Source organism: Fukomys damarensis, unplaced genomic scaffold (assembly GCF_012274545.1).
Source record: "Fukomys damarensis isolate Sample0158 unplaced genomic scaffold, DMR_v1.0_HiC HiC_scaffold_39, whole genome shotgun sequence".
NCBI classification, from domain to species: domain Eukaryota; kingdom Metazoa; phylum Chordata; class Mammalia; order Rodentia; family Bathyergidae; genus Fukomys; species Fukomys damarensis.
Genome location: NW_022900951.1, coordinates 66,375,370 through 66,396,993, shown reverse-complemented (window position 1 = coordinate 66,396,993; position 21,624 = coordinate 66,375,370). Strand labels below are relative to the sequence as shown.

General features: G+C 35.0%; 1 pseudogene; it reads right to left on the bottom strand.

Moving 5' to 3' along the window:
* Window positions 1–63: 63 nt before the first annotated feature.
* Window positions 64–21,624, bottom strand: part of LOC104854390 — a 30,737-nt pseudogene continuing 9,176 nt past the window's right edge.

Genomic DNA, 21,624 nt, shown 5'->3' with positions numbered 1-21,624 from the left:
AAAGAATGAAAGAAAATAAAAAGGAAACTTTCTTTTAACTTTACACCCACCCTACAACCCAATTCAAAATATATCATTTAACTGTTGGTCATGGACATTTCCAAGATGAGCTTTTATATTTCTTTCCCATGGCTTCTGGTTACCAGAAAACCCATGCTTTCCTTTATTGAAAGAGTTTGGTCTGGTTGATGTTGGTGTATCCTTTCCAATATTCTTCACCCTCATCTTTGCTTCTGGGGGAATTTTCTCTGGTGCACTGTCTTCATCATTAAAAGCTACTGCTACTGGAAGGGTTTTTGGATAAAGAGTTGGAACAGTTTCTTTTGGGTTACTTGAACCAAGTTTGATGTATATAGCTGATGCTTTCTTTGTTGTCTGACTACCTATGGCAAATCCAAACTTGGAGGTATTTGTAGGCTTTGTTGGGAGGTATGCAGCTTCTTCTTTGGCTGATTGCTTCTCAGTGCTGCGACTAGAACTTTCCCCTCCATTACTGGAAGAAACAGTCTTAGGTTTCACAGTTTTTCTGCGTCTTCTTTAGGTCCTGCAGCATCTCCAGCTCACTTCTGTTTCTCAGGCTTCTCCTCACCCGCCTTTCTGTCTGCCACTTTTCTGGTCCTGGCCTCCCCTGCCCTTTTATATCTTGTATTTATTTTATCAGCATTTTTGCCATATTTAACATGAACATCTGGCCTATATTTTACTGTGTTTATACCTAAGTATTTCAAGTATTAGTAGATATTTAAAATGGCACATTTTTAGAACACTTTTTTGCATTTTTATGTTTTATTAGTGCATGTTTGCATTACATAATGGCCACATTACTTGTGGAGAGTTGGTACATATACAAAACACATCCTAAATTCTTTTTCTATTTCCTTTTCCTCCCCTCTGGATCTTCTTAAGTACATGTTTGCAATTTTTGAAGTTTACAGCCATCATGAGGACTGGTTATGTGTATATATTACAACTTGTATCTTTCTTTTTTAATCCCCTTTTTACTTCCTTCCCCCGTTCCCCTTCTCCTCCAGGTCCCTTATCCTACTTTTTATACTTGTTGATATTCTTTGTCCTAGCTCATGTTATGGCATATAGTGTATACATTAATTGTGGTTATTAGGTTCCTGTACATGGCATAACTTTATTCTTCTTATTTCCCCTTCTTCTCCTCACCCCTCACCTTTGCTCCCTTTTCCCACTTCCCTATTGCAAGAGATCAATTGCTTTGTCCCTTTCTATCCATCCTTTATTGTTTTCTTTTATTATACTTTGCATCACTCAAATGAGAGGAATTGTATGATATTTCATCTGGTATGTCTGGTTTACCTCACTCAAATTATATTTTCTAGGTGCATCCATTTTCCTATACATGTCTCATTCTTTATAGCCAAGTAGTAGCCCATTATATAGAGATACCGCATTTTCTTTATCCAGTCACGTTTCTGAATGTCCAGGCTGCTTCTAGGTTTTACCTATTACCAGTTGTGCTGCTATAAACATTGGTAAGAATGTATCACTCTGGTATGATGACTTACGTTCTTTGGGGAAGATACCTCTCGGGGATAGCTAGCTTGTGTGGAATTTATAATTTCAGTTCTTTGAGAAATTTCCATATTCAATTCCATAGTGGTTGTACTAGTTTGCATCCCCAACAACAAAGGAGGGTTCCTTTCTCACTACAGCCTTGCCAGCATTTATTACTGTTTGATGTCTTATCTTAATGACTGCTATTCTTTCCAAAGTAATGTGGAATCTTAGCATTGCTTTAATTTACACTTATCTAATGGCCAGAAATGTTGAACATGTTTTCTTTTAATATAACACAAGTAGATATTAATAAAGAATATAAAAACACTTCTATGAAAATCATAATGTTTTATAAAAAATAGAGAATAAAAATGATAAATACACTCTGTGATCTTAAAAGAATATATTTTCAATCACTTTATGGAGTGAGATGGAATCTCAGCATTGTTATAATTTTCATCTCTCAAATGAGCAGTGATGTTGATCATTTTTTTCATATATTTATTTCCATTTGTACTTCTTCTGATAAGTGTGTATTCACCTCAAATGCCCATTTTTTATTGTGTCTTTAAATTTGGTGGTTTGATTTTTTTCAATTTACATGTTCTAGATATTAGTCCTTTGTCTCAGGAAATGCTGGCTAAAATGTTTCCCACTCTGTGGGTTGTCTTTTTATGCTTTTGGTGATTTCATTTTCTGTGAAAAACTTTTTAAAATGATGAGGTCCCAGTTGTTGAGTCTTTGTAATATTTCTTGTGAGATCAGGTTTTGTTCAAAAAGTATTTGCCAACAATTGTGTCTTCATGAGTTTTACCCATTTTATCACCCAGCACACTAGATGTTTCTGTTTTAATATTTAGATCTTTGATCCATTTTGATTTAATTTACTACGTGGTATGAAAAAAATGGGTCTAGGTATAATCTTCAGCATGTGGGAAGCCAGTTTTCCCAGCACCATATATTAAAGAGGACATCTTTCTTCCAGTGAAGGTATTCAGCACCTTTGTCAAAGATAAGTTCACTGAGTGTGTTTGGGGTTGTTTCTGCATGTTCAAATCTGTTCCATTGATCTTCTGTCATTTTTTCCAGTGACATTTTATTTTTATCATAGTAGCTCTGTAGTATAATTTTAAGTCAGGGATTGTGATGCCCCCTGTCTTGCCTTTGTTGTCCACAATTATCTGTGATATTCTAGATCTCTTCTTGTTCCAAATAAATTTTAGGAATGTTTCCTCTAGTTCTGTGAGGGATGCTAGTGGTGTTTTTATTGGAATTGCTTTAAAGTTACATAGCAATTTTGGGTATATGGCCATTTTTACTGGGCACTCCCAGAAACATTGCCAGAAACCTCTGTAATAGGTTCCAGTCTCCTGCCCAGTGTGTGACATAGGTCTAAGGAAAAAAAACTGAAAAACAGAACAAAGAGACAGAAAACATAGTACCAGGATGACCAGTGCTGGTGTAACCAACAAAGGCACTTGGCCCAGGCGAGCCACTCATTTTTGTTAATAGTCAATTGAGGTAAAGGCAAGCTACATGCAAGGGCAGTACTGTGTGCAAGGATGTGCAGTCATGTGGTTTCTATGGAAATTAATGTAAGCAAGGCTCAAAAAAAAAAAAAACCAAGAAAACAATTCTCAAATTAGGAACAGAATATACAAAATATATGGTTATAATTAGAATATTGTCGTTCTGGTAAGTTTTAGTTGTGGGAATAGAATTTGTGCGTGTGAGATACTGTGACATCAATATGTAGCCTTTGGCTAAATTCACTTCTCAAAACAAGACAATTGTGGGGTTAACTCTTCACAGCCTGCACTGCTTACAGCCTAATTTGGGCATAATCAATATTGCTGTCTCCCACACATTTTGACTATGTTGGTTCTTCCTACCCATCAGAAAATGATATCTTTTCATTTCTGATATCTTTTCATTTTCTGATATCCTCTTTGACCTCCTTTTTCAGAGTACTCTATTTTTTAATGTAAAGATCTTTTACTTTCTTTGTTTGAATAATTCCTAATTATTTCATTTTCTCAATGCTATTATGAAAGGCATTGTTTTCCTAGTTTTTCTCTCAGTGAGTGTGTTATTTGTGTGCAGGAATGCTGTTGATTTTTGAGGGTTGAGTTTGTATCCAGCTATGCTACTGAATTTCGTTACTAATTCTAGAAGCCTTTTGATGAAGTTTTTGGGGTCATCTATATAGAGTATCATGTTATCTGTAAATAATGATAAATTAACTTCTTCCTTTTCTATCTTTATTCATTTTATTTCTTTCTCTTATGTAATTGCTCAGCTAATGTTTCTAGAACTATATTGAATACAAGTGGTGATAGTGGGCATCCTTGTCTTGTTCCTGATTTTAGTGTGAAAGTGTTCAGTTTTTGAAAATTTAGTATGATTTTGGCTGTTTGTCATAGATGGATTTTATCAGATTGAGATAAAGATCATGTATTTCATTTTTCTTGAGGGCTTTTTGTCATAAATGGGTTTTGGACTTTACCAAATGCTTCTTCTGTGTCTGTTGAGATGATCATGTGATTTTTGTCTTTGGTTCTGTTGAAATGTATTACATTTATTGATTTAAATATGTTGAACCATCCCTGCATCCCTACCCAATTAGGAATGAATCTTACTTGGCCATGGTTTATAATCTTCTTCATTATTTGCTGCATTCTGTTTGCCAGTATCTTATTGAGGATTTTTGCATCTAAGTTCATTAGGGAGATTGACTTGCAATTCTCTTTTTTGTTTGAGTATTTCTCGGGTTTTGGAATCAGGGTAATACTTGTTACAAAAATGATTTTGGAATTATTGTTTCCCTTACAACTTCATTAAACAGTTTAAAGAGTAGTGGTACTAGAATTACTCTAATTTCTGGTAGAATTCAGCAATGAAACTGTCAGGATGTGGGCTCATATTTGTTGGTAAGGTTTTAATTACATTTTCAATTTCTTTGATATTAGTTAGAATTTTATTATATTCTTAATTCAACTTTGGTAATTCACATGCATCTAATAATCTGTTTGTTTCTTCTGTGTTTTCCATCTTATTAGAGTACAGGTTCTCAAAGTAGATTTTTTTTTTCTCCTTGAGTGTATTGGTACATTTTAGGTATACAGTATAGTTACATTCATCATTGGGATAGTGTAGCTTTACATGAATCAAAGTAGATGTTGATCATCTTCTGAAATTCCACAAGGTCATTGTGATTTCACACATTTCATTCATAATTGCATGGATTTGAATCTTTTTTATTGAGTTTATTGGTATTTTTAAGTATACAGTAAAGTTACATTTATCATTGGGATCTTGTACCCTTACATGACAGATCTTGGTTCTCATTTTTCCCAATGCCCCTCCCCTCCCTTCAGCCCCCCTCCTCCCTATTAATACTTTTCTTCCATTTTTTCCTTTTCTCATATTTTTTCTTTTCTATTTTTTCTCCTACCCTTCCCACTTCCCTTACACCTTTAGCCCTTTTTTCCTATTTCACATTGTCAGTTATACAATTTGGATTTTAATTACACTTTTAGGTTTTCACACTAGAGAAACTATTCGGTATTTACACATGTGTGTCTTATGTATTTCACTTAAGAGTATGGCCTCAATATGCATCCATTTTCCTACAAATGACTAGTTTATCATTCTTTATGGCTGAGTAGTATTCCATTTTATATAGAAACACCACATCTTCTTTATCCAGTCTCCAGGTGATGGGCAATTGGGCTACACAAGTTTTAACTATTACAAACTGTGCTGCTGTAAACATGGGTGCGCATATAACACTGTGGTATGATACTTTTAATTCTTTTGGAAAGATATCCAGCAGAGGGATAGCTGGGTCAAATGGAAACTCTAGTCCTAGTTCTCTGAGGTGTCTCCACATTGATTTCCACAGTGGTTACACCAGTCTGCACTCTCGCAAATGATGGAGAAGGGTTCCTTTCTCCCCACAGCCCTGCCAACATTTGGTATTAGTTGATTTTTTTTCCTCATTGAGTTTATTGGTACTTTTTAGGTATACAGTACTATTACATTCATCATCAGGATCTTGCACGTTTACATGACAGGTCTTGGATCTCTTTTTTCCCTCGTACCCCTTCCTTCCCCTTACCCCCTTCACCTTTCCCTATTTACAAGACTTTGTTTCCATTTTTTCATTTTCTCATATTTTTTTCTTTTCCCTTATTTCCTTTCCCCTACCCTTCCCACTTCCCCTACACCTTTAGGCCTTTCTTCCTATTTCACATTGTCAGTTATACTATTTGAATCTTATTTACACTTGTAGTTTTTCACACCAGAGAAACAATTCTCTATTTACACATGTGTGACTTATTTATTTCACTTGAGTATGACCTCAATATGCATCCAATTTCCTATGAGTGACTAATTTCTCATTCTTTACGGCTAAGTGGTAGATTTCTTGATAGCAGGCATTCTTTCTGGGTGAGGGGGAATCTCAGTGTTGTTTTCATCTGCATCTTTTGAATGACTAGCGATGTTGAACATTTTTCCATATATCTATTTGCCACTTTTACTTCTTTGTCTGAAAAATGTCTGTTCATTTTAGATGCCCATTTTGAAAGACAAGATTAGAGACTCTAGAACAGAAACTGACAAAAAAATAGATGAGCTCAGGACCACGATAGATGCCATGAATGCCCACCATAGGAAGAAATGGAAACCATGATTGTGCAACATAGGAAAGAAATTAATTTGAATAATTTCTTTCCTTTGTCTTTTTCTTTTTTGGTACTGGGGATTTAACTTGGGCCCTTGCCTTTGTGAGACAGGCACCAGAACCTCTGAGATAAATCCCAGCTCTTTTTTTTTTCCTCATTGAGTTTATTGGTACATTTTAGGTATACAGTACAGTTACATTCATCATTGGGATCGTGTGTCTTTACATGACAGGTCTTGGTTCTCATTTATTCACCTTACCCCTGCCCTTCCTTCACCCCCTCCTCCCTTCCCTATTTACAAATACTTTATTTCATTTTTTCATTTTCTGATATTTTTTCTTTTCCCTTATTCCCTTTCCCCTACACTTCCCACTTCCCCTACACCTTTAGCCCTTTTCTTTCTATTTCACCTTGTCAGTTATACCAATAGGATCTTAGGTACAATGATAGTTTTTCACAGCAGAGAAACTATTCTGTATTTACAAGTATGACTTGTTTATTTCACTTAAGGCAATGAAGGTCACAACACCATGAGGCCCAACAAAACAAATCAAATAGGCAAGGCAAGAAACTAAAAGGAGATGGGGGAAAATTAAAAAGTCAATAAAAGGACAATAGCATGACAATAATAAGTCAGTACATATCAGTTATAACCATCAATGTCAATGGCCTCATTCACCAATCTAGAGAAATAGACTGGCAGAATGGATTAAGAAGTAAAATCCAACAATATGTTGTATACAAGAAACACACCTAGTGCAAAAAGAAGCCCATAGAATGAAAGTGAAAGGATAGAAAACAGTTCTCCATGCTACAAGAGCCCAGAAAAAAGCAGGGGTAGCTATCTTATTTGCAAAGTAGATTTCAAACCAAAACTGATTAAGAGAGACGAAGAAGCCTACTCCATCCTTGTAAAGGGAACAATTCAAGAGGAAGAGATGACAATCATAAATATATGTGCACCAAATATTAATTCCCCCAACTATATAAAATAAATATTAAATCACATGAAAAACCAAATATAGCATTGAATGTCCACACTAGGGAAACAGAAAGCTCAAATAAATAGCCTAATGATGAATCTTAGACTCCTAGATAAAGAAGAGCAAGAAAAACCCAGAGCTTGTACAAGAGAGGAAAGTATAAAGATTAGAGCAGAAATCACTGCAATGGAAACCAAGAAAATGATACAAAAAATAAATGAAGAGTTGGTTTTTTGAAAGAATAAATAAAATCAATAAACCCTTAGCTAACCTTATCAAAAAAAAGGAAAGAATAGGCTCAGATCCATGCAATTAGGAATGAAAAGGTTAAGTCACAACAGATCTGACAGAAATCCAGAGGATAGTCAATCCCGGCTCTTTTCTCTCCTTTTTATGATAAGGTTGGGTAAGGGTTTATCAATTTTATTTTAATCTTTCAAAGAACTGAATCTTTGATTCATTGGTTGTTTGTATTGTTTTCTTAGTGTCAATTGCATTAACTTCTGCTTTGATTTTTATAATTTCCTCCCTCATATGAGCTTTGGGCTTGACTTGTCTTTCTCTTTCTAGATGTTTGAGGTTCAACATTAGTTTATTTGAACTTGTTCTGTTTTCCCAAATGTGAGAATTTACTGTGATACACTTCATCTTAGAACTGCTTTCCTTGTGTCCATAAGTTCTGGTATGTTGTATGGACATTATAATTTAATGTAGACATTGTTTAATTTTTTCTTTATTTTCACCTGTGACTCATTGGTTATTCAGGAGGGTGTTACTTAATTTCCATGTTTATAGAGTGTTTCTGGTTTCTTTATTGATTTCCAATTTCCTTACACTATGGTCAGATAATATGCATGGAATAATTTCATTTCCTTTGCATTTACTTAAGTATGTTCTGTGGGCTAATGTGTGGTCTATTTTGGAGAACATCCCTTGTGCAGCTGAGAAGATTGTGTATTCTGACATGGTGGGTGGAACATTCTTAGACATCTACTATGTCCATTTGTTCACAAGTTTGGTTCAGTTCTGATAGTTCTTTGTTAATTTTTTTCTATTTGATCTATTTGTGACAATAGGGCAGTAAAGTCCCCCATTACAATAGTATTAGTGCTTATTAGATTTTTCATATCCATTAACATTTGTTTTATGTAGTTGCATGTACTGGTATTTGGTGCATATATATTCATGATTGTTATCTCTTCTTGGATTGCTTCCTTAACAAGGGAGTGACCTTCTTTGTCTTTTTTACCAGTCTTGGCTTGAAATTCAAATTCTCTGCAAATAGAATAGCTACCCCTGATTTTTTCTGTGTTCTTTTTGCATGGAGTATTGTTTTCTATCCTTGGATTTTTCAATCCATGAATCTCTTTTCAAGTTAAATATGTTTCTTGTATGCAGCATACTGTTGAGTCTTGCTTCTTGATCCATTCTGCCAGTCTTTTGTTTTTTCTGATTGGTGTATCGAGACCATTTACATTGATTTTATGACTGTTATATATTGCTTATCCTTGTCATATTATTTTCCTGCTTTCTTTCTTCTCTGTGTAATTGCTTGCCCTGCCTGTTGGCTTCTCTTTATTGATGATCTTGGAATTGTGATCTTTGCTATCTCTTTCTAAGTATCCTTCAAAATATTTTCTAGAGCTGGTTTGGTGCTCAGGAGTTTCTTCAATTGTTCATTATCAAGGAGGCACCTTATTTCTCCATTGGTTTTGAAAGATAGTTTGCAGGATATATCAATTTAGGTTGTACATTCTTTTCTTTCAGGACCTGAAATACTTTATTCTAAACTCTCCTTGACCTAAGGCTTTGTGTTGAGAAGTCTGCTGTGATTCTGATGGGCTTACCATTATAGGTGATTTGTTTTTATCTAATAGCTTTAATATTCTATTTGTGTATTGAATTTCTGCAATCTTGATAATTATATGCATTAGTGTAGATTTATTTTGACCAAGGCTAATTGAAATTCCATATGCTTCACTTATTTGTATGTCAAACTCTTTTTCCATGTTGGGGAAGTTTTATCTCATTACTTCTAATAACAGGTTTTTTTTAATAGCATGTACACTGTCTCTGGCCTTCTCATTGACTTCAACCAATCTTGTTTTTTCTTCTTTGCATCATCTTCCAGCTTTTGGATTGATTTTTCATGGTCTCTTTCTACTTATGAGTGATCTTCCTTTTTGTGGTCATCAAATGGAATGCTGTCTTCTAGATCTGATATTCTGTCCTCACCTTCATTCAATAGGTTGTGCATTTTTCCAGTGGAATTTTTATATCCCCTGAATATATGTTTAAATCTCTATTGTGGATTCCATTTATTTCCTTTGTTAGGCATTTATGGTTTCCATCATTTTTCTAAGCTCATCTATTTTTTTATCTGTGTCTACTCTAGATTCATTGAGCATGTCTTTCATTTTGATCATTTCTTATTTTTACCTGAGATTATTTTCACTGTACCTTTATGCATCTGTCTTGTCTTACTTTCTTTCTCTGTCTTTATTTCTTTTTTCTTCTTCTGCTGCCATCATTGCAGGAAATTCAGAAGGATGACTCCCAATTTCCATCATTTTATTGTCCCCTCCCTGGACTTTCCTGGGAGGGCTGGAGAGCTGAAGTTGAATTTTGTGCATATGTTGCAAGTAGGCCAGTAGGAAATTTTACTATTTTTGTAATGTTCACACAGGGTCTTGCAGAGTTACTCAATTGCCCAGGCTGGGCTTGACCTTGTGACTCTCCTGCCCTAGTCCCTAAGAATACTGGGATTATAGGCATGTGGCACCATGCCAGGCTTGTTTTTGATTTTCTGAGATGAAGTCTTATTATGTTTCCTAGGCTACCATTGAATTCCTGGGCTCAACAAATCTTCAGCCCCTTGAGTACCTAGGTCTCCAGGTTCACATGACCAAACTGGTGGAAGTTCTCTTCTGATTATTTATGGAAAATCTTTTTTAAAAATTGTTTTAGAAAATTCCAAACATATACAAAATAGATGAAAATGGGTTCCTGCATTCCTATGACCCAACCTGCTCATAGCCTATCTTTTTTTTATTTAGCCCCATACGCAACTCTCTCCCAGCTGTAGATTATTTTGAAGCAAATAACAAGTACTGTATCATTACAACCACAAATATTTTATTATATGTTTTAAATGACAGTGCTTTAAAAATATAACCATAGTACCACATATGACACATTAACAATAATTTCTTAATATCAATAAATATCCAGTTAATTTTCAAATTTCTCCAGTCATCTTTTTACATTGTTTGTTTGAACTAGGATCCCAGTAGAGTCCATGTATTGCAATTTTTTGCTATGTCTCAAATTTCTTTTCATCAATAGGCTATCTTTTCATCTATTTTCTCCTATTTATTGCTAAAAAACTTGAATTATCTCCCACAATCTGTATTTTGTTGATTACATCTCTGTGGTGACTTTTCATATATTTTTTACTCTGTGATTCCTCATCTAGATGATATGTAGTGTTATAATTTGAATGTGCCCGCAAATTTCATGTATTGGAAACTTAAACCCTAATGTGACAGTTTTCGGATATGGGGTCTAAAGAAGGTAATTCAGTTATCAGGGCTACTCTTATTAAATAATTATCATCAATATTGCAGAAGTGAGTTAATAATTGTGAGAATAATCTTGTTATAAAATGAATTTGACTATCTCTCATTGATTTGTCTCTCTAAAGCTCTCTTGCTCTTCCACCTCTTCCTTAGGGTAATTAAGCAAGAATTTCAGATGCCAGTATATTGATATTGGATTCACCAGCCTCTCAAACTATAAGAAGTAAATTTCTACTATTTGTAAATGACTCAGTTTTTAGTGTTATAGCAACAAAAATAGACTAAGAAATTTTGGTTCCAATTTTGTGAGAATACTTCACAGATGGTGTTGTACTTTTACACCAGAAGACACATAATTTACAGTTTTGTCTTTTGCTGGATTGCTAGTAGACATTAAGAATTTTTGTTTAGATCTATTAATTTTTTTCTTTTACTTTTTATTAGTACACATTTGTTGTACATAATGTTTATATTCATCTTAGAGTGTAGGTACAGGTACTTAGTGTATCTTCATGCTTTTCATTCCTGTTGTTCTCCCCTCAGTTTCTGGAATTAGAAATAATATTCCTAAAAAGACAAATCTTTCCTCATTCTTTATAAAGTAATATACAGTTGGAAGTTTCCTTTTGATTCCAATTTTCTTAGTAAAATAGGAAATTCATCTTCTAGAGTGAAAACAGAAGAAAGTGGAAATTTGAGGACAAAACAGTTAGAAATAGACATGTAAGAGCAGAACTGTGATTGAATTAGGGAAATTTAGTATTATTGCTAGGTCACACTAAAAGCGCAGATGAGATTCATGTCCCACAATTTAAAATAAAACTAATAAGCATGGTTGTATGTTATTGATTAAAAAAAACCTTAACTTGCATAGATACAAGTAGAAATAGATAAAGACTTTTATTTAATCTAAATTGTATTTTGGAAGGTGCATACAAGCAAAAAAAGGATAAGAATATTGAGGGCTTATACAAAGAGGTGATTATAAGGATTGTGTTAGTTATTTTTTCTCTCGTTGCTGAGACAAAATACCTGACACCCAAAGTTGGAAGGGAAGGGGTTTATTTGCCTTACAGTTCTGGAAGATTTAGTCCATAATTGGCTGGCTCCGAGGCTGAGATTGCAAACAAGCATCTCAGAAGAGGAACAACATGGCGCAGAAGGGAGCAAAGAGCCTTAACAGCCAAGGTCTCCCTGCCCCTTTTATCTTATTCAGACTACTTAGGGCAAGTAGTGCTCACATCCTTAATCGAAGTGCCACTGAGCCTACAATTGCATCATAAATAAGTTCCAGCTTCACACAATCTAGACACAGCCTGTGACCACATGAGACTTTGAGGGGACTTCTAAACCCAAACTATGACAAGAATGAAGCATGAAATTTGCATTAGGTAAAAGAGGAAGTGAGAACCTGAGAATTATGAGGAAGTGTAAAGGCTAATAAGGTCCAAAGAGTGCATATTCTGTAAAGATCAAATTATTATAAAAGTCAAAATGCCAAAGGAGTGTAATAGAGTGATATGAGGTAGTGAAGAGATAATGAAATAATTAAAACTGAGATTGTGCTATCCTAGGGCTGTGGAACTACTATGGGGGTTAGTGGCTGAAGGAGAGTAGTGAATAGGAAACCTAGAGCAGAAGAGACCAAGGAATGAAGGCCAAAGAATTAAGAAATCCATTAACATAGATAATAATGTCACCAAGTGTTGTGAAAATTATCTTTTTTCTGAATGTCCTTTTCATCTTTTTGTTCTAGTTTCTTGAGAACCTAACATCGGAAAAAAAAAAAAAAGGACTGGTATATTGCCAAAGAGGATGAGTAAAACATAAGCTTCATATGGTAGGATTTTCTTTTTTAAGTCATTATATCCCCAAGCTCTTAGAATAATGTCTGTTGAGTAATTGAATGCTCATTATATATTTCATATCCATATGTTGAATGATAGAATGAGTGATTTAAAATCAAAGGTAAGAGTGATATTTAAGAAAGTAGAATGGTCTGGAATGGCATGCAATAAAAGATATCTAACTCTAGGACAATTGATTTCAGAAGTATGATAAAGAAAGTTGCTGCTATTTGAGCTTTAGGGGAAGCAGTGTCTTCATAAGAAAGCTAGGGTTTCTAAGCAAGAAGGTAAAAAAAGCTCAGAAAAGAACTTGAGAATATAGATAATATCTCTAGTAATGGATGGTATATCTTACTAGAAGCTGTAAAAGAGATTTGGGAAATAAGAAAGAGTAGAAATATATTGAGTCAAGAGAATATACAGAGTCATATGGGCAACATAGCCTAAGGATTTGGGATTTCTAGATTTCTTATGTTGACTGATGTAAACAAAGATAAAGGACATAATGTGATGATCCTTATAAATTCAAAGCAGGTTGACAGTTGAGAGGCTGTGTTGGTATGGCAGAGTGAGAAATGCAGATCTTATAAGCAGCACAGATAGCTATGAGGCCTGTTCTTCATTCATGTAAAGAAAAGGTAGAGACAAGGGAAGACCAGGTGTTGGCTTTCTCTAGACTTCTGGAGAATGATGAGCCCAGAGTTCCTCTAGATTCCTGTGTTGTGTAATGTTGAATGCCAAAGATTGCTTTTGAATACTACCAAAGGTGAGCACTTCAGGAAAAGAATTGTATCCTGTGTTAACCATTTGCACTTCAGCCACACTTGAATTACTTGCATTTACCTCGATCCACCATGTCTTTCCAGATCAATTACAGTACCTACTAGTCTCTCTTCTTGGAATACCTCATGTCTGTCTCACATTTATGTGGAGTGCTTCTAACTAATTTTTCAAGACTTTCTTCCACTTTACGTACAAGTTAATTTTAAGCACATCCTCCTGTCATGTGCCTAAGCACTCCACATACTCTCATACCATTTAATTTTTATTGATATTTCATTAAGGCAGCATATATTCACATGAAATTATAAAACAGAAATATTCAATGTGCTTCTTTTCCAGCTCCCTCAGAGGTAGTATCTTGAAAGAGTGTAGTACAATATCCAAATCAGATTACACACATTGATACAGTTCATCTATGTTAATTTTTCCTGTTTTATGTCATCACATATATGCACTTTAGCTATATGCAACATCATATTGTAGCTTCATGTACCATTTGCCACAGTCAAGATATAGAATAATTCCATCACCACAATGATCCCTCTTGTCCTTTTATAACCACACCTGTTTTTTCTTCACCTCCTCCAGTTAACTCCTAATTAGTCCTCTTGTTCCCAAAATTTAATAATTTCAAATGTCACAAAAATGGAATCATAAAGTATAGAAGCTTTTGATATTTCCTTTTCATTCAGCAAAATTCCTTGTTGAATTACCCAGGTGGTATCAGTAGCTTCATTTCTTTTTGTTCCTGATCAGTGTGAAGATGTTATGGTTTGTTTATCCTTTCACTGGTTGAACATTTGGCACTCTCCTCCCTTCCCACAGTCTTTTGTTTAAACAAATAAAACTAGTTAAGTGCAGCTTTTTTTGCAAATGTGACGTTTTTCTTTCCCTTCATTCGCTTCACTCAGGAGTGAATTTTTTTGATATAGAGGAAGGACCAGGGAAATCCAGTTTCTCTTATCAAAAAGGCAACAACTTTCCCAGAAACTTCTCACTGTCACACTTCCCCTCAATTCCACTGACTAAAACTGAGAACAAGGGAGGCTGGAAAAACAGGGCAAAATCTTAGATGTCCCAAACAAAACTAAGATTATAAGTAAAGTTGACAGGGATATTCAAAATAATTAAAATAATCATACCACAGCAATATATGCACACCCATGTTTATAGTGGCACAGTTTGTAATAGCTAAAACTTGGAAACAGCTCAATTGCCCATCAACTGGAGACTGGATAAAGAGGATGTGTGGGTTTTTTTTTTTAATAAAATGGAGTACTACTCAGCCATAAAGAATGAGAAACTAGAGTCATTTATAGCTAAATGGATCCACACTGAGGCCATATGCTTAAGTGAAATAAATAGGACACACATGTGTTACAAAATAGTGTCTCTGGTGTGAGAAACTGAAAATGTAAGTAATGATCAAAATGCATAATAGATAATGTGAAACAGGAATAAAAGGTCTAAAAGGGGAAGGGGAATTGGGAGGATTAGGGGAAAGGAAAGAAGGGAAAAGGAAAAATATGAGAAAATGAAAAAATGTAAACAAAGTCCTTGCAAATAGGGAGGGGTGGAGGGGTTGAAGGGAGGGCAGGGGAATGGGGAAAACCCCAATATATATCATGCAAAAGTACAAATTTCCAATGATGAATGTCATCATATTGTATACCTAAAATTTACCAATAAACATTTTAAAAAAGATAATGGGGATATTTGTTGCAAATTTAACAATGCCTAATAAAATGTTTGAGAAAAAAAAAACTGGATAGGAGAAAGTGTATAATAATAATTGTTTACAAATAGGAAGACCAAAAGGTGGAGTCAGTGGATAGGGAGGGGAATGGAAAAGAATTAAGATGTGTTTGGGTGTCCCCAAAGACCTCATGTGTGCATAGGTGGAGCTTTAGAAGCGTGATTGGATTATGGAGGTTTCTAGCAGACTCTGTAAGAGTTAAGATCTGGTCTTAAGGAGTGCCAGGTGTCTTCGTTACTTCTCTTTCATTGCTGAGACAAAATACCCAACACACAAAGTTACAGAGGAAAGGGTTTATTTAGCTCGCAGTTTGTAGAGATTTTAGTCCATGATCAACTGGCTCCAAGGCAGAGTGGCACATGGCAAAGGGGCAACAGTTCATGGTGGCAGAAGACAGCAAAAGCAACAAGAGACCTTCACAGCATCTTTCTGCCCCCTTTATCTTATTCAGACTATTTAGGGTAGGTATACCCTCCAACCTAGCACTTTACCATGAATCAATCACACACTGTAGATTCAGCCACCTCTGAAAACGAAGCCCCCACCTCATTTGCATAGGCTTTAGTGGAACATCTAAACACAAGCCATAACACCAGCTCACTGTGGATATGACCCAGATGGGTATGTCCCTATTCCTGGCTCCTCTCCCTCTGCCTCCTTGCTGCCATGCCCCTCCACTATGCTGTCCTGCCTTGGAGCCAGCTGAGTATGCACTGGAACATGAACAGAAATAAATCTCCCCTCCTTTAAGTTACAGTTGTCTGGTAGTGTGTGAAAGTGATTTAGACAGTTGTATACATGTATCAACTCCCCATGATAAATGTAACCATTATGTATAATAAACACATATTAATAAAAATAAAAGTTTAAAGAATTTTATAGCTTTACCTTTTACAATCATCATCATCATCATTATCATCATAATTTTTATTGGATAAATGTTGGTTCCTAAAAAGATATGTCTACACCTTAATCCTTGTAACCTGTAAATATTGTACTGAAAGATGTTCAGTTAAGTTAGAGATACTTCATGTCTGTAGAAATATAGCCAGAAGAGGAGACAGAAGTCTTAAGTGCTGTGAAGATGGAAGCATATGCCAAAATGTGTCTATAAGCCAATGAATATTAAAATTATCAGAAGCTTGATGCAGTAATATGTTTCCCCTAGAACTGCTGGAGGAACAAGACCTTGCTGAACTCTTGATTTCAAACTTCTGGCCTCCAGAACTGTGAGAGGATAAATATCTGTTGATTTGCATCACCCAGTTTCTGGGAATTTATTAGGATGCCAAAGTAAACTAATGTGGCAGTGAAAGTACTAACATTATATTCAAATTTGAATTCAAGGCTTTCCTCGGCCACTCACCACAACTAGGACTTTTCCTTTTGAATCCATCCGCAATCCTTGACAAAGATAATTGCTCTGATGATAATTATCTAGACCTTTTTATCCTGCTACTATATTCTATTACTTTAGTTGCTCTTACTTTTGCCTCTATAGATTTAAGCCTGCAGACACAATTGAACCGTGTTCTGAGCAATTCTGGTCAAGAAGCATATCAGAAGCACTGGTAAAGTATCTTAACTTCTTAGTTCAGGTTTTCTCATCAGTAAACTGGTGAAAACATAACATTTAGCATATTAACTGCACTTAGTAAGCACTTACTTGCTTTTAGCTATTAGTGTTATTACGGAAGGCAAATCTATAAAACAAGATAAGAAAAGTCCCTATCCGCTCTACCCCCACATTCCACCACTGTGTTATTATTTTGGTAAAGAACAGTACATTTTCATTTTTTAATCTGAAAACAAGTAGTATATTCCCAACTATTATTTGCACCTGCATCAAACCTATATTTTCAGAGAAAAAAAACACACATTACCTTCTTCACTTCTTAGAGATACAAACTTTTCTTATATATTGTTAAGGAATAACACCTGACCCATGATGTCCACACAATGAAGCATATATTCTTCCTTTCCAGGTCTGAGAATGTAGCTTTGTCAATGAAGAAAATTTTGTGATGCTAATATAGTGACAGGTTTGAGTATTATCTGATAAAGTCTCTGAACATTGAAATACTAGCCTGATATAGCTGTGAAGGGAGTTCCTAAATATTTGTAATGAGTTCACCTGTGAGTAATAGTGTTACTGTAAGAAAGTAATATATAGTATATTACCCATTTTAATTATTTTTAAATACATGAGTTATAGCTTTTAAATGTATTTGGCTAAACAAGTAGTGAATTATTAAAGTATGACTTCTGATCCAAAATTGAATTAGCCAGTTGTGTGTTTGGGAAAGGTAGTTTGTTGTTGACAACCATCAGCTTTCCTTAATGAAAACCAATTCTGTGGACTGTGGTTTCTAACAGAACTGCTCTCATTTAGGGAACATCACTGCTCCTCTTTTTTGACTTAACACAGGGAATAAAACTTGGTAAAGTTATCGATACTTCAGAATTTTAACAACTTTTTGGAAGTATGAATCAGGCTCTAATTTCTTTGCAAATATTGAGTGCTTCACTTTTCAAATCCTTTTATAATATCCTTCTACAAAACTGGATGCAGTTTTGTTACAAGAACAAGAAAATGTGAAATATTATGTAATATATTTCTATGGAAATTGTTGCTGAAAGAAGATTTTTTTTCTTTATACACATAGGATCTGGTAATTCTGCTGGCTCTGGTTAACTCCGGATATATTTAGGTGGAAATATTCCTTTTGAAATCATTCCTAATCCCTGACAAAGATAATTGCTATGATCGTTGTTGTCTAAAACTATGTTTTTTCTTGCTCCCCTAATCTATTACCCCAACCATTCCAACCTTCCAATCTATGGAGTTAAGCCTGCCAGCATGTTGGAAACTATTCTGAGTAATCTTGGACAGGAACTTCCTGCCTAAAAAGATGTTTTGGCTCAGTATTAATTTTCTCTGTTATTGTTCATGACCTATGTTTATCACTCAGATTGCATAATTAGATGACAATTTTTATATTCCTTACACAAGATTTTTGTTTCCCAGCCACCAAGCCTGGTTTTCTAATCCTGCTAAATGTTGTAGATCTAAACTACCTTCTGGAACTTTGTCCAGAAACTTTACTGTTAGTGTCATATTAGGGTGTGTAGGATAATAGCTATGATTTACTGGCTACCTAATATTTTCTGGGCACTATTTTAAGGCTTTACATGCCTTATCTCATTTAATTCTCATGACAACCCTGCAGTATACATAGGTTCCTTAACTCACATTTGAGATTTATATATTGCAATTTAATATCTAGAAGGGAACTTAAAGGTCTTTTCTAACATTTTCATTTTACAGAGGAGAAAACAGAACTTGACTTCTCCTTTTTCTCTAGATATATGATATCTTCTTTATTCTCTTGGCCTTAGCTGACTTCTATGAAATTCTCTTTTTTGCCTTACTCAAAATGTTCTTCTTCCAAGCTAATAAAATTCCCCAACAGGCACTCACTTGATCGTATGAAGTTTCTGGATGATAAGGATCAGTAACACAAATTTTGTTGCCAAGGAAAAGTGATAATTCCTACATAAAATATTGTTATTGTGACAGTAACTTAACCACATAATATGAAGGCACAAACCTTATAAATAAAATACATAAATAAATCAAAACTAATTAGACAATATGCTCAAAACTTCTATTAAGACAAAAGCTGGACAGTAAAAGAAAAAGGGGTAATTATTCTGAAACTGTTAAAGGTGACAGGAGTTTGAATTTTCCTTCAAAATCAGCATGAATAAGTTTGTGTATAATGCCAATATAGGAATGATATAGGACTTTGAAATAATCCAAATAATATAAGGAAAATATAACTCCCAGGCTGCTAGATCTCCGATACACCAAGTTCTTGTTCCCCAAAATCAAAGAATGAATTCTAAAGGACAGTGAAGGTTGAGTAGGAAGTATTTATTTAGGGAAACATAGCTTGTGTCTAGGAGGGAGGAGGAACGGGTAAGTTGATTGCAGCGGACTCCACATACAGAGCAAAATCATGAGATAGGTATGAAATGAGGTGGATATAAGGAGGGACAAAACTATGGTCACTAATGAGATTATAATTATCTTCTCTTAGGTAACATTGATTGCAATGGGGAAGTGAAGCATGTAAAGACCAAAGACCTTTCCTGGAAGAGATTGGTGAGGGACCTTTCCTGGAAGGGATGTGTTAAGGTCTTGGTCCCCCACACAGGTGATTGATGCTTATATAGAATATTGATCATTATTTTGTATCCATGGGGATATAGGTGCAGTCATCTCATCTTTGTCTTGAGGTCTTGCCTTTATTTTTAAAATTAAGTTTATTGGTAAATTTAAGGTATATATAATGATCACAATCATCATAGGGAATTTGTACCTGTACATGATATATCCTGATTCTTCATTTTTCCCATTCCCCTACCATCTTCCCCTTCATACTGACAAAAACTTTCATTCCATTTTTTCCTTCTTTTCTCATTTTTTTCTTTGTAAAATGTGTAATAGATGCTGTGAAATAGCAAGAAAGTATTTAAATGTATAGAGGAGCTAGGCTGGAATACGGCGGAGTGTGGGGGGGAGATCTGGCTTTTAATGAATGTGCCTCTACCCACTGTATGTGTTCCTATCTTCTGCAGTGTCTTCTTTGAGGGTCTAGACCTATCTGACTGCCTAAAATATTTCTAACGATCTTCAATGTCTATAATAATACTATAAAGTTGTCGCTTTTTCAGTTTTTTTTGCGGGGGGGAGTTTGAGACAGGATCTCACTATGTAGTTGAGACTGACCTGGAACTCACCATGTAGCCTAGGCTGGTCTCGAACTCACAGCGATCCTCCTGCCTCAGCCTTCCAGACTGTTGAGATTACAGGCGTGTGCCACCATGCCTGGCTAGGAATGTGGTTTTTTTTTTTATTAAATTTATTGGTACATTTTAGGTATACAATGTTGAACACGTTTTCATATATTTATTTGCTTCTTTTCCTTCTTTGTCTGAGAAATGTCTATTCATTTCAGATGCCCATTTTTGAATTGGGTCTTTATATTTGGGGGTCTAAATGTTTTTGAGTTCTTTATATATTCTAAATGGTAGACCTTTGTTGGCAGACCAGTTGGTAAATTTTTTTCCCACATTGTAGGTTGTATCTTAACTCTGTTGGTGATTTCTCTTGCAGGGGAGAAGCTTTTTAAAAAGATGATATCCTAGTTGTTAATTCTTTATTCTAGTTATCATGCTACTGAGGATTTTTTCATAAAGTCTTTACTATGCCTATATATCTTCAAGAGTTCTGCCTAACTTATCTTCCAGCAAGTTTAGTGTTTCTGTTTTAATATTTAGATCTTTACTCCACTTGGATTTTATTTCAGTGGATGGTGAAAGATAGGGGTCTAGTTTTGATACTTGCAAGTTGAAATCCTGTTTTGTCAACACAATTTATTAAAGAGGCTATCTTTCCTCCAGTGGGGATGGTTGGCTCCTTTATCAAATATGAAGTAGCTGAATATGTCTGGAGTTGTTTCTGCATCTTCTAGAGTATTCCACTGGTCCTGGGGAATGTTTGTTTACCAGTACCATGCTGTTTTTATCATGTTAGCTTTGTAGTATAGTTTCAAGTAGGAGATTGTGATACCCCTGCCATGTCTCTGTTGCCCAGATTCAATGCAATCCCTATTGAAAACCCACCAGTATATTTCACAGAACTAGCATTGTTTTATTTAGCATCTCTCAAATGACCAGTGATTTTGAACCTTTTTTACATATATTTATTTGCCATTTGTACTTTTTTGTCTGAGATGTATCTGTTTATTTCAGATGCACATTTTTGGATTGGGTCTTTACATTTTTGAAGCCTGTTTTTTTTTTAATTCTTTATACATTCTCAATATTAGTCCTTTGTTTGAGGCATAGCTGGCAAAACATTTTTCCAATCTGTGGGTTGTCTTTTCACTTTGTTGGTTGTTTCTTTTGCTGTGCAAGAACTTTTTTTTTCAGCTTTAATTGAGTTTATTGGTACATTTTAGGGATACAGTACAGTTACATTCATTGTTGGGATCTTGTACCTCTACATGACAAGTCTTGATTCTCATTTTTTTCCCCTTACTCCTGCCCTTCCTTCACCCCTCCTCCCCTCCCCATCTACAAACACTTTATTTTCATCTTTTCATTATCTCACATTTTTTTCTTTTCCCTTATTACCCTTCCCCTACCCATCCCACCTTCCCTACACCTTTAGCTCCTTTCTTCTCATTTCTAAATGACAGTAATCTTATTAGGATCTTATGTTTTATTGCAGATTATTCACACCAGGGAAACTATTCGGTATTTACACATGTGTGACTTATTTATTTCACTTAGGAGTATATCTTCAATATGTATCCATTTTCCTATGAATGAATCTATTTTCTCGTTCTTTATGGCTGAGTAATATTCCATTTTATAGAAAAACCATATCTT